General features: G+C 33.3%; 1 long non-coding RNA gene across 4 annotated transcripts; it reads left to right on the top strand.

Moving 5' to 3' along the window:
- The first annotated feature begins 5,308 nt into the window (after positions 1 to 5,308).
- LOC143611887 (uncharacterized) lies at positions 5,309 to 7,501 on the top strand. 4 transcript variants are annotated; one of them, XR_013149857.1, is made up of 7 exons: positions 5,309 to 5,758; positions 6,168 to 6,374; positions 6,447 to 6,694; positions 6,787 to 6,907; positions 7,039 to 7,120; positions 7,196 to 7,290; positions 7,369 to 7,501. It is a non-coding gene; the product is annotated as an uncharacterized LOC143611887 (long non-coding RNA). The 4 variants fall into 4 exon arrangements; XR_013149858.1 differs by having other exon boundaries at positions 6,260 to 6,694; XR_013149859.1 differs by having other exon boundaries at positions 6,168 to 6,694; positions 7,039 to 7,114.
- Positions 7,502 to 13,487: the final 5,986 nt, after the last annotated feature.

Raw genomic sequence — 13,487 nt, 5'->3', positions numbered from 1 at the left:
AGAATGCAATTTCCGATAGAAACCTTACTCTTAAAATTGTGAAAAAACAAGAATAAAAAATTATTCAAGTGCAAAGTGAAAACAGTTAACTATTACAAAAACCAAAAACATGATAGACAAGGTACGTATTCATATTCACACATAATTATGCATACATACAACAATTATGCAAATATGCATACATACAAAAATTATATATTTATATATTAAAATTAAAGCTAGAAACATTACACATGTGTGGGCCAAGTTCATAACCCTTTTCGTTTCGTAAACTTACTTAGGAAAGGGAAGACACAGAGTCTTCTAAGTTCTAACCCTTCTTTGGGTTTAGCCGTTTAGAAAAAAAAAAGTTTCATTGGTAAGTGGTCTTTTGATCAAATGATATAGGGATGATGGTTAAGATTTGAGATGTTGTGGTCTCATATTCGAAATCTAGTCTAAGGAGGGTTTTTTCCACAGTGGTGGGTTTCTTCCTTGATAGTATTCGTAAGTGAATAAGGCATGGGGCGTCAAATCAATATGGATGGATGGTTGACATCCCGTATCATAAACATACACTCGGGTATTTAAGGTACTTAAAGTTGTTATAAATTCGTCGGTCGGGTGGTTAACATGTTGTTTGTACCATGTTTACTTGAACCTACACCTAACAAACTGTAATTAAGTTCACTTATATTATTTTTATATTTATAATTGGTGAACTACAAATGTAACGGTCTTAATCTACTTTACACCAATAATACATCTTTATTTCTTGATATTTTGAACTGAGTTGATTATGGGAGCGATAAGATTCTTCACAACGTTGCCTGGTTTTGTAAATTGCTCACCTTCGAAACTTTCTTTCAAGTTTGCCAAAATGCACAACCACAATTACATATATCCAATCCTTGATGTGACTCAACGAAACGAAAAAGAAATATCTGCAACGGAGGTTTAAAACTAAAGCTCCACAAATTCCCAAAAATCCAACCGCAAATCCAACACCCATACCTGTGTAATATGATTTCCAAAAGTCGTCTTCATCTTCTTCAACATCTTTCTTTTCAACAACAGGTTTACAACTTGGTGTAAGCGGAGGTCCAGAAAGCCGAGGATTACCACTGTAGGAGGTATAATTGAAGCGTTGAAGTTGAGACCCAACCGGTATTTCACCGGACGGATTATTATTTGAGAGGTCAAGATAACTTAGAAAATTCAATTGTGACAAAACAAATTTAGAGTATCCCCTAAGAGGGCTCGTCTGTATCCGAGGGTACAACAACCAAAACATATATTGCTTTTCAGACTAATTCTGTTCCGGTACTTCAGTGGTCATTGTTGTGTAAATTCGATGGTCTAATGAACCTATAACCGATACCAATCAAATTCACGTTGTGACGTTGCCGCAATGCGGCCGCAGGTGTGTTTCCTCGTTATGTATTAAGATTGTAGAAAAGTGTGTCAGTTTTATTAATTAATAATAATTACCAAAATAATGATAATGATACTTTCATTATTTGTGTGAAATATACTAATATAATACCGTATACAAAAACTAAGTGAATTCAAAGATAAATAGATTCAAACCAAGCTTCGACAAGAACTTTAGTTGTGCCTTGCCTTCTTGTAATATTGCTATAAAAACAAGCAAATTAAGTGTTGACGTGTGTGGATGAGAATTCATGTTTAACTCGGGTCATTTAAAACAAATTTAGAGTCTCCCCTAAAAGAGCTCGTCTGTATCCCAAGGTACAACAACCAAAACATATATATGGTCTTATCTGTTTGTGTAAAAAGAAAAGTAAGTAAATCAATTTTAGCGTGGGAATCGTATGAAGCAAAGAAAGAAAAAAGGCAGTAGCATTTTAAGAAGTTTAATGTTTTTTTATACATATAGCATACACATTTATATAATTATTATATATAATAAAAGAAAAATTTGGCGTCGCTAGACTATGTTGGTCCGTTTGACGGCGCCTGATTGGGTCAAGTATTATATATATATATTTTTTGTTTTTTCCTTTTTGTTTTTTGGTTGTTGTTTTAAGTTTGATGATTTAATGGTTATTCGCGTTGATCACCAATACAACGCTTGGAACAGACAACACACGGGATTCACCAACGACTGGATCTTCCGGACATTTTTGTTTTAGTAATTCCGGGACCATAGGAACGTAACCGAAACCGACCAAATTGATGTCGACTCACCGCCGTAACGTTGGGACAGACAACACTCGAATTTTACTAACGTCCAGGTTTTTTCGACCAAATAAACATCATTTTAGACATTATATTTTCTATACGTTAATTTGTCGAACTTTTTTTGTGGGGGGGGGGGGGTTTAACGCTTAGGTTTTGCCAACATTGTTTATAATGTACCGTAATAAATGTAACTAAAATTGACCAAATTCGTGTCGACTCACCGCCACAACGCCAAATACCGATGATGCTTGGGTTTACCAACTTTCAGGTTTTTATGTCCAAATAAACGTCGTTTTAAATATTATGTTTGTTTTAATGCTTGCGTCTTAGGATTTAAGGGTAACGTGAGAGGTATATAAGCATATCTGATCAGTCCTGGCGCAACCAGATAATCTACTAGTTATATGTAAATAGTATTTATTTAATTATATGTAAATGTAAGAAGTACAAAACTTTATAAACTACTTAATGAAAAAACGCATTAAAGGATTTCGCTTTGTTCATTTTGCTCTAGTATAATAAAATAATTTAGTGTCTTGAAATATTATCTTAGCCCCATATACATAAATAAGTTGCCGACACTTTTGCCTTTCTTTCATAATTTTTTATCTCAAGACCAAAACTTCCTAGTCCTAGTGCCACAAAAGCTAGTCACAGATGAAAAATCACTACTACAAAAACAGGCATAAGATATGATAGGCAAAACGCAAAAGATGCGATTCAGCCATTCAACCGCACCTTTTGACATAAAAAGGGTTTTTAAATTAAATTAGCACATAAGGTACGGTTCACAAAGATACAAAGATGTGATCATACATCAACCGCACCTTTTGATAGTGGATAATAAAAGAGGTGGGGTTCACATGGAGATTAACCAATCCAAATGGATATAATTTCAACTTTCAAACTAATCTTTTATATTTTCAAAATAATATCTTATATATTCTAATTTGTCTCCTTTTTTTCTTCCAATGGAACTTAACCAACATGCTTCAATTGGTACGTAACATCAAAAGGCCAATTTTCTTCTAATATATTATTAGTTTTAAACACATAAAACTATAAAAATAGTTGCGATTCTTGTAGATGAAAAGTAAGTAAAAGAATAATTGTTTAGAATGAAATTATTAGGGTAAATTTAATTGTCTTTAAGCAGTAGTTGTGTTGTATCTTTTATTGATCTTGTTTCTAGCTTTATGCTAGTGTATTTTCTTGCTTCAATAATACATCACTGTGACTAAATAAAATAAACTTTGTGTTAGTTAATACATAAAAAGGTCATGCATCCATTTATACCAGTTTATTCTAACTTTTGTTATATCCATAACCCGGTACATAACAATTTTTACGCATCATTTATTTTTATAAATATGTAATTTAACTTATATTTTTACGTATTATTAAATATATTTTGATGTATGCAGATATATAGTTCGATTTGTCTAGTGATCAAGATATATCATTCAAATACCAAGAAACTTAATTAAGGTACGGAAAATTTTAATTTTATTGCATCCATTGTTGATTTGTTTATAAGTATGTGCATATATTTTGTTATTTGTATTAGGGGTGTTCACGGTCTGGTTTAGCCGGGTTTTAGGTCAAGCCGTAAACCAAACCATTAGTTAGGGTTTTTATTATTAAAAACCGAAACCGAACCGTTAAAATTTATAACCAAACCGAACCGAACCGATACCGACGGTTTGGTTCTGGTTTGGTTTCACGGATTAAACTTATATATATATATTTTTATATTTATATATATAAGTTAACATAGACACATAGTACTTATCCAAAAAAGGAGAGGAGTTAATAGAAAAACATTTTCTAATATAATTTAAACAGGAAGATAAAAAACTGTTACCCTTTGTGAACTACAGATGTATTTTTCACAATCATTTTTTTGATATAATGGTTCACTTAATATCTCATATCGTACAAGTGATTAAGGCTTGTGGTCTTGCGTTCCTACGCTACATGTACCCTTTTGAAAGATATATGAGTGTCTTATAAGGTTATGTAAGAAATCACCATCGACCAGAGGGCAATATTATTGAAGGGTATACTTATGAAGAGGTGATTGGGTTCTGCCAATGTAATGCTATCAATACTAAATTACATGTAATAGTGTTAAATTACAATATATATAATAACTTATTTTTTTTTCCACAGGCTATGTGGAGGGTTTTGACAGTGTTGGTATTCCTAAAACTCGTCACTCAGGACGACTTGATGGTCATGCTGGAGTAGGTTTCAAAACATTCTCGCCAGGTCACGAAGATTTACATGATGCACATTTAGTGTACCTGAAACACATGACATGTCTTGCTCCATATGTTAATGAACACATGCAAATGTTACGGTTGACACACCCGGGTAAGGATGCTATATGGTACATAGAAACTCAAAACAAAGAGTTATCAAAGTGGATGAAAAGGAAGGTAAAAGAAACTGACGTTGATGAAACCGTAAAAAGGTTAGGGCAAGGTCCAGATTTTATAGTTGATACTTATCAAGGGTACGACATTAACGGTTATACATTTTACACCAGTGATCAAGAAAAAAAAAGTGCAGTGCAGAATAGTGGAGTTACGGTAATAACACCTCATGGCTATAAATCTGAAACATTCGTTATGGCAAGACATGTGTCACAAGTTTTCTATGTCAAGGACCCGAGCAAACCAAGATACCACATTGTTACTGCAAGGTAAACGACGCATTCTTGGTGTTAATAATGTCGTTAACGAGGATGAATACGACCACTTTGATGATCTTCCACCATTTTCGGTCGATATCGAACCGGTTAATTGCAACAACTTTGTGCACACCACAAACTTACGTGATGACATCAATGGGGTTTACATTGATGAATGTTTGATATAATCAATTTATTAATATAATTTATTCTTATTTTTTAGTATAACAACCAGTTTATTAATTTTTTATGCAGAATAAACAAGAATGATGAAGATGAAAAATGGCGTGTTTGATTATGCGTGTTAATGAGACATTGTCGATTGTTTGTATTATTTCATTTAAACCGTAGTGAGTTTATTAATTCTATGTTTAAATATTATTGACTTCAATTGAAAATGAACTTCAGTCAAGCTTGTATCAAACTAATTAACTCCTCCAACTTATTTAAGCCAAGCTCAATCTTTGAACTTTCTATTCGAGCCAAAGTTCAAGCTTCAGTAATATCAGACGAGCTAAGCTCGTTTACACCATAAATTATTTTTTACCTATTTCCCTCCCAAAAGTTTTTACCCATTCCCTCCAAAAAAATTTCACTTTCCCACCCAAAATATAATTACTTCATTTAACTTAAAATAATTATCACACACCCAAAATATAGAAGTTAGAGCCAAGTAACCCTAGCCAGCCTCCACCATCTCCGGCCGTCCTCCATCGTCTCCAGCAGTCCTTCACCGTCTCCGGCCGTACTCAGCACTCACCGGCCGTCATCAGCCCTTACCCGCTGTCCTCCGACTTCACCAGCCTTCCTCCGCACCTGTAGCCTTCACCCGTCGTCCTCCGTCACCGTAGTTGATCGTCCTCCAACACACATCACAGAGTAAGTTCATATATTGCTCTTGAATATTATCAAAACTTCTACTGTATTCAAGTAAATATCTTTTTTAATCTGTCTATTCTCTTTTACTTTAATCAAATGTATAAAATAGGGCACTCATCCGGGTAGATTTAATAAGAAACTACTATTTTGTTAATATGCCATTTATTTATCATACCTAATAAACATACCTTAGTCCATCATCGCCCAATATATAAGAATTTGTTCTTCCGGGAAGTAGTTATCAAATAAAAATTAAGAATAGGAACCAATAAAAACAATGTTGGTTTAGGTGGATAAGAACATAACAAACAAGAAGAAGTAAAGTTACGAATTATATTTTAACTTCTAAGAAATATAGAATACCTATAAATTAATAAATACTTTTAACTTGCTGTTATTTAAATTTTAGAAATATTGGATAATCGATACCGATGCCCCGAAAGCATATATGAGGAGGTGGGCTACAAGACTTGGCACTAACTTTAGACATTGGCTTGCTAGAGACTATATATACAACGCAACGCCCGATACAGAGGAAGCTTATAAAGTATATAAATTTGTTGAAATTGAGGACTGAGAGGAGTTCTATAAACAAAGGACAAGCGAGGAATATCAGGTTTGTTTGAGTTATTTATTATTGTTAGTAGTATTATTTTTGAGTTAATACCAGTTTATTGATTGTGTGAAGGAAACAAGAGAGAAAGCTAAAGCTAGCAATTGCAAGAAAAAACACAACCTTCATGTAGGACGCGATGGATGGAGTGGTATGAGAAGGAAGATGAAAACTTTATGGCCTCAACTTGAATCAAGCTACCCAATACTTAAAGGAATACTAAACGAACGTTCAAAGTTGTTTATAATGGGTCACGCAAAAAAAACAAAGAGACCAACTTGTATTCACTTGTTGATGTTGCAATTGAGAAGGCCGGTACTTTGGTAAATGATTATGTTATATAATTATATGAAACATGAATTTAGTTTGATTTGTAATTACTATAGTCGAATGTTTTAGCATATATTTTTTCTAGAAACGAGTGGAGAAAAGTATGATAGCGGATGAGAGCTATTCTGAAAATACGGAAGACCCGCGAGTTCGAGTTATTGGACCCAAGCATGGGGGACGATCAAGGACCATATCCCAGATTTTAGGTAATAACTATATGTGTTTGTTTTCATATATATATATATATATATATCATGAACTGTTCAAACTAATTTACTTGTTATATTGTATTTGAACCGGGCATCTCAACCGCCTTTATTGTTGATTCTTTAAAAAGGGGAAAACGTAAGGAGAGTTACACCATATCGGGTTTCATTGATAATGCTTTCGGGAGAAAATTTACTTGGGTAGTGGTGAATGTATGTTCTCTACTCTTTTATCAACTTATTAATTTTCAAGTGTTTAAAATAATTAATTGTGAACTATAATTGCAGTGCAACGACAAAAAGAAGCATAAGAATGTGGTTTTATGGTTATTAAACATATGCGGGAGTTTGTTGAGACCATTCAACATGATTTTATTGAAAAGGTAAGTGTTTTACATATTTAAAATATTAACTTTTCTATTTATCTGTATACACTTAGATAACTTGTTTATTTATTTCAGTTGTGGAATACAAAAGAGATTACTTCTTATAAGAACATCGAGTTTATGGTCGTAGAATTAATGGCTCATTGGATTACTAAGGTGTTTGGAGTTTGATTGTTTGAGGGCCGGGCATGAACTCTCTAAAGCGTCTTAAGGTTATCCCAAATTCTACTATTTTATGTTCATTTATATTTAACGTGTCAAGTACAAACTCGCTTAAATATTAGTATGCAGTAGAGTTTGAGTTTGATTAACTTTTGACTTGTGTTGTTCGGGTTTTAAACGGCACTGGTTTTTTAATGGCGAAATTGCCCTTTGTCGTGAACTGAATATTTATATTTTAGATAACTTTATTATCATTTTTGACTTTAGTTTCCGGTGGACAAATGCATGCAACTATAGGGTTAAGTTCCAACTTGCATTGGATGGTTGATGCGTAAACTGCCTTAAGCTAAACTGATTAGTTATTTTGTTTTATCGAATAAACACCTAGGTCTGGTGTTATATGTATATATACGTGTCACATGTGGTATAAAATATATATGATTGTGTTAGTGTAAATGCATATATGAAGACTATGGATATGTTTTGTTAGGCAAGTATGAAGACTTTGGATTCGGATTGCATTGCAAGTATGAAGATTGAAGTCAGTGTCTCTTGGGTTGCAAGGATGAAAGTTAGAGTTTGTGAATTGAATATTTGAAACATGATTTTTGTATGCGGATTGCATTTGTGGTGCTTTGAAACATGAATTTTGGATATTTTGAAACATTTTTTTAAATATATTATTTGGTTTTGCATCTATAAAATACTGTATATATGTGTATGTAGATGTATATTTGAAGATTTGCAGCTATATATATATATATATATCATTTGGTTTTGTATATATATTGTTTCCATCTAATTAAAAAAAAGAATTTAAGCTAAAAGATGCGGTTTGGTTAAAAGATGCGGTTTGGTTATTCAGTTTAGTTCATATGTTAAAAGATGCGGTTTGGTTATTCAGTTTAGAATGTAAAAGATGCGGCTATGACTATACATGTTAGATGATGCGGTTTTTTAAAAGGTGCGGTTCCTATATCTAAAGATTCGATGCTATTTGGTGCGGTCCTAAAACTGCACCTTTTGGTCAAAATCACCGCATCTTATTGCTGTTTTTGTAGTAGTGAATTTTCCACACGCTATTTTCACATAAAATATTTGAAACCCACTACCAGAAAGAGAATATATGATATATTAACAAAGTATGTGATATGATATATAATAATTTATAAGACAAACGTTTAATTTTCTTGCAGCATGATACTTTAAACACGTTACTTTTGCATAAAATATTTAGACGAGGAGATTCTGGAAGAACACGGTACGCAGTTGGAAATAAGAAATAAATCATTATCTTTATATTAGATTTCATCATTAAATCAACAACCATTTACAAGCGTACGTAGCTTAGTATAGTTACAAATGTGTATTGTATTCAACCAAAAGGTTGTAGGTTATAGTCTCACTTAGTCACTTGAGACATCGAGTATAATAAGAGTAAAAAATTATTAGCATTTAAAAATAAACAACAATAAAAGCGTACAAATAACAGACATGTAACAAACTACAGCTAAACATAAAAATTGTTAAGTCAACCTACTAATTGATCTGACCAAGTTTTGTGTTTGACATCCTCTCTTAAGATAAACAATCACCGTAACATAGGACTTCAAATGAAGTGTAACAACTTAAATAAAAGATAAATAATTTGATAAGAGGCACAACAATTTTAACAAGTGTACGTATGGGTTGGTATGGGTCGGTTTTTGGTCCTAACTAACCAAGACCGTAAATTTTGGTTATAGGATTTTGTTAACAGTTTGGTTTTGGTATTTTAAGCAGTTTGCCATTTGTTATGTTCAGTTAACCATCTTTTGGGGCAACTTTTTTGGGTTTCGGCCTAATCTGGTTTGTTAACATGTGAAGAACTAAAACGAGATGGTGTAAAAGAAACTTGGACAATTACACACCAATGAATATGATAATCGCTTCAGCTTGATGATGTTTGAGTTAAAACCCAATCGCTTCAACTTATTAAAGTTTGATCTCGATGATTTCTAAAACAAGTCACTCTTTTTAAACACCCATTATTAATTTTTGGGTAGGATATGTTTCGATCGACTACTGTTAAAAAAGATTATCTTAACCTTGAATACAACACGGAATGCGTAATGTACAACCACATGATTGATATTAGCTTTTGAGAAAAAACTGGGTTTTGATTATATGTTTATTTTCATACTGACTTCAGTTTAGCTGTTTAGGTATCATTTTGGGATGTTGTAAATGAGCCAATAAGTCAAGCCCAAGCTTGACTAGGCTTGACGTCTTCTCGTTTTGACTTACATGAGCTCGAGCTCGGCTTGAGTCTTTCACAAATTCAAGCTCAAGCTCGGCGCTTTTTTGTTAATTAATTTGTATACATATTTAAATTAATTTAAAAATTTTAAGCAAAACCTTAAAAAAATCCATTTGTTCCTTTTGTTTCAAATGAAAGTTGTCGTCCTGTCGAACGCAGTTTGTAGCCCTAATATGCAAATATGATTTTTCTTGGTCATCACTCTCGTTCCTTTTGTTTCTAGTAATTAACACCTCAATCTTACACATAGCACAGTCTGCGACGAAAATAAAGCAAATTATTGGTTGCCTTCACATCATTTGACTTTTAGAAATAAACTTAATGCAAGTCTTGTTAGGCAATTAAATGAACTAATGGATGAGTTAGGTTTCTTCACGTTTTCATATGAATTAATGAGTGACTTAGACCATCACCTAACCCTCTTTAATACATTTGGCTAGCTAACTCAAAGCCAAGTCGTTTTTTAATAATCAATCTAAGACCATGTGTAGTGGTAAAACCACACCTAAGAGCGTTATGCGACACGTGACGTACGTCAAAAAAGGGCTTTATGCGAAAAATGGTGTAGTGGTATAAAGTCACAACCATTACACAAATATTACTTCTTTTTACTTTTTTTTCTATTTTTTTAATATAAATATGAAGAAAAAAATCATGATTGGGTAAGCTCTCCCCTCACCTGGCGCTTTCACCAAAACGCCCAAAGCCCCAAAAGCCCTCATATATAGCGTCCCGGGGGCGGTGTTCTTGGCGCTATGGGGCTTTTTCTCCCCTCTCAAAGCGTCCATTACACATGACCTGAAGTCGATATTAGAGTATCTCAATCGCCCTTTATCATTTTCTAACACTCATTTTTACAAATAGTTTAAGCAAATTAGAGACATAATTTTCAGCCAGTTGTCATACAGAAGAACAAAGCGTTCAGTACTTACGAAGAAATATTAAACTATTTGAGTCTCTTCTCATACTATAACATGAAGGCAAACAAATATAAATAAAACTCTTCAATCTCACACAAGAAAGAAAGTGTTCCGGAGAACCTGTTTCCAGCGAGGTTTAATGCGGCCAATCTAGGAGGCAATAACGGTACATGTCCTTCAAAATGGTTGTAACTCAAATCCATTCCGGGACATTGATTATACTTTGATCTGCTTGACCCAGTATTGCTCATGTCTGGCAGGATACCTTTTATTTCATTTGAAGAGAGGTTCAAAAATTCAACCCACTTGAAAGACCAAAAAACCACGCAGGTATGTCATCTGATATTCCAGCGTTTGACATATCGAGATGCCATATATTCTTTTGAGTTTTAATCCACATTGGGAATTTAGGTCCCAGCTTGCAGGATTGCAGTTTTATAATAGATAACTGGAAAGGGTTTTTTCCATGGAATCTTAAGTCTAATGCTACAGAATTGAGTGACAAGTCCAAATACACTAGTTGGGTTAGATTTAGTAAATGAACTTCAGAGATGACACCTTCAAGACAGTTGGATGAAAAATCAAGAAATCTAAGATTTGAAAGTTATTTGGTACATTACCAAAAAACTTATTACCAGACATGAATAAAATCAAAAGGGAGGGACATCCTATGAAGTTAGGTAGACTTCCATTTAAAGATTTGTGACTAACTAAGAGATTTTCCAGATTTGAAAGCTGGAGCACACTGTTTGATATGGTTCTGCTTAACAAATTAGTAGAAAGGTCTAAGGTAATTAAGGATGTACATCGCGTCAAATCAGGCATGCTTCCGTTCAAAGAATTATCATCAAGGTACATGTGACTTAAGGAGGAACATCCGACAAAGCTGGGGAATGACCCACTAAGGAGGTTTTGTGACAAATCCAGATAAGTTAAAGATGAACATTTCCCAACTGATTTTGGGATGACACCAACTAGTTGGTTTTGTGACAAATCCAGAAAAGCTAAAGATGAACAGTTCCCGAATGCTTTCGGAATGACACCTCCTAGTTGGTTTTGTGACAAATTCAGATGCTCTAAAGATGAAGAATTCCCAAAGGATATTGGAATGACACCTCCTAATTGATTTTGCGCGAGGTTTAAAAAGGTAAGAGATGTCATATATTCTAAGGAAAAGGGAATAGACCCCCACAAAAAATTATTGCTAAGATCAAGATCAAGCAAGTTGGAGAGATTGCCAAGTTGATGAGGAATAGGACCACTCAGATTAGCACTAGAAATTTCCAAATATTTTAAGTTCGACAACGAACCCAAAAAGTTGGGTAAAGGACTGGATTGAAAATCAATATTACTCAGATCAAGATGTTTTAGCCGATTTAACACTTGTAATGAGGGACTAATTATACCTTTCAAACTGTAAAAATACTTGGTAGGATCAATATCAAGTTCAATTACATGACCGCTGAAGCTGTCACAAATGACGCCCGTCCATTTGCAACAATCCATTTTTTCGTCTTGGCTCCCCCAATCATCTAGAATTCCATTTGGGTCAGTTAGGCTGGCTTTAACATCGAGTAGAGCTTGCCTCTCCTTCTCAATGCATGAGTTTATGCTGAAGCCCAGACCACCACTCATAAATATTAATAATGTGCATAACAGCAAAGACACAAGAATAGACATTGCTGATCGTAGAGAATGACTAATAGTTATTTATAAATATAACCAGTCCTACGTGGCAGAGAAAAAAAAATTCATTCTTCTATTGCAAAGTGGAATTCACTAGCTACCAGAAGGTAAACCGGAAGTTGCTAATTTTCAGAATATTTTATTTTTCTGCTACTTAGAGAGTTAGAGTCATTGCCGTGTCAATCCTGCAAAAATGTATATAAAAATCATATTGAGAAATCATGATGTGTGTGGATGAGGATTCATGTTTAGCGCGGGTTATTTAAAACAAATTTAGAGTCTCCTCTAAGAGGGCTCGTCTGTATCCCAGAGTGCAACAACCAAAACATATATGTGATCTTATCTGTTTGTGTAAAAAGAAAAGTAAGTAAATCAATTTTAGCATGGGAATCGTATGAAGCAAAGAAATAAAAAAGGCAGTAGTTTTTTGATAAGTTTAATGATTTTTTATACATATAGCATACACATTTATATAATTAGGGTTTGGATCAAATACAAATAAAATTATCATGCTAATTGTGATGATCAAATAGAGTAATTACATATACAAGTAGAGTAATTATGTAATTACATCATAGAGTAATTAATTACTCTATGATGTAGTTACATAAAGACTCTATTTGATTATCACAATTAGTATATTAATTTCATTTGTACGCTAACTTTTACCTGTATAATTATATGTAAATATTATTTTTTTTATATGTAAATGTAAGAAGTACGAAACTTTAAAGTATAAACTATTTAATGAAAAAACGCATTAAAGGATTTCGCTTTGTTCATTTTGTTCTAGTATAATAAATAATTTAGTGTCTTGGAAATAATAATCTTAGCCCCGTATACATAAAACAGTTGCCGGCACTTTTGCCTATTTTTCTTATTTTTTTAATCTCGTGACAAAAACTTCCTAGTCCTAGAGCCACAAAAAGCTAGTCTCAGATGAGAAAATTTTCCACACGCTACTTTCACATAAAATATTTGAAAGTTGAAACCCACGACCAGAAAGAGAATGTATGATATAATAACAAAGTATGTGATATGATATATTATATAACGTTTAGTTTTCTTGCATCATGATACTTTAAACACGTTACTTTGTGCATAAAATATATAGACGAGGAGATTCC

The sequence above is a fragment of the Bidens hawaiensis genome, unplaced genomic scaffold (genome assembly GCF_021521415.1).
Source record: "Bidens hawaiensis isolate Kalapana, Puna unplaced genomic scaffold, B.hawaiensis_p1.1 tig00032467_1, whole genome shotgun sequence".
Classification (NCBI taxonomy): Eukaryota; Viridiplantae; Streptophyta; class Magnoliopsida; order Asterales; family Asteraceae; genus Bidens; species Bidens hawaiensis.
This window is presented reverse-complemented; position numbering and strand designations above follow the sequence as displayed.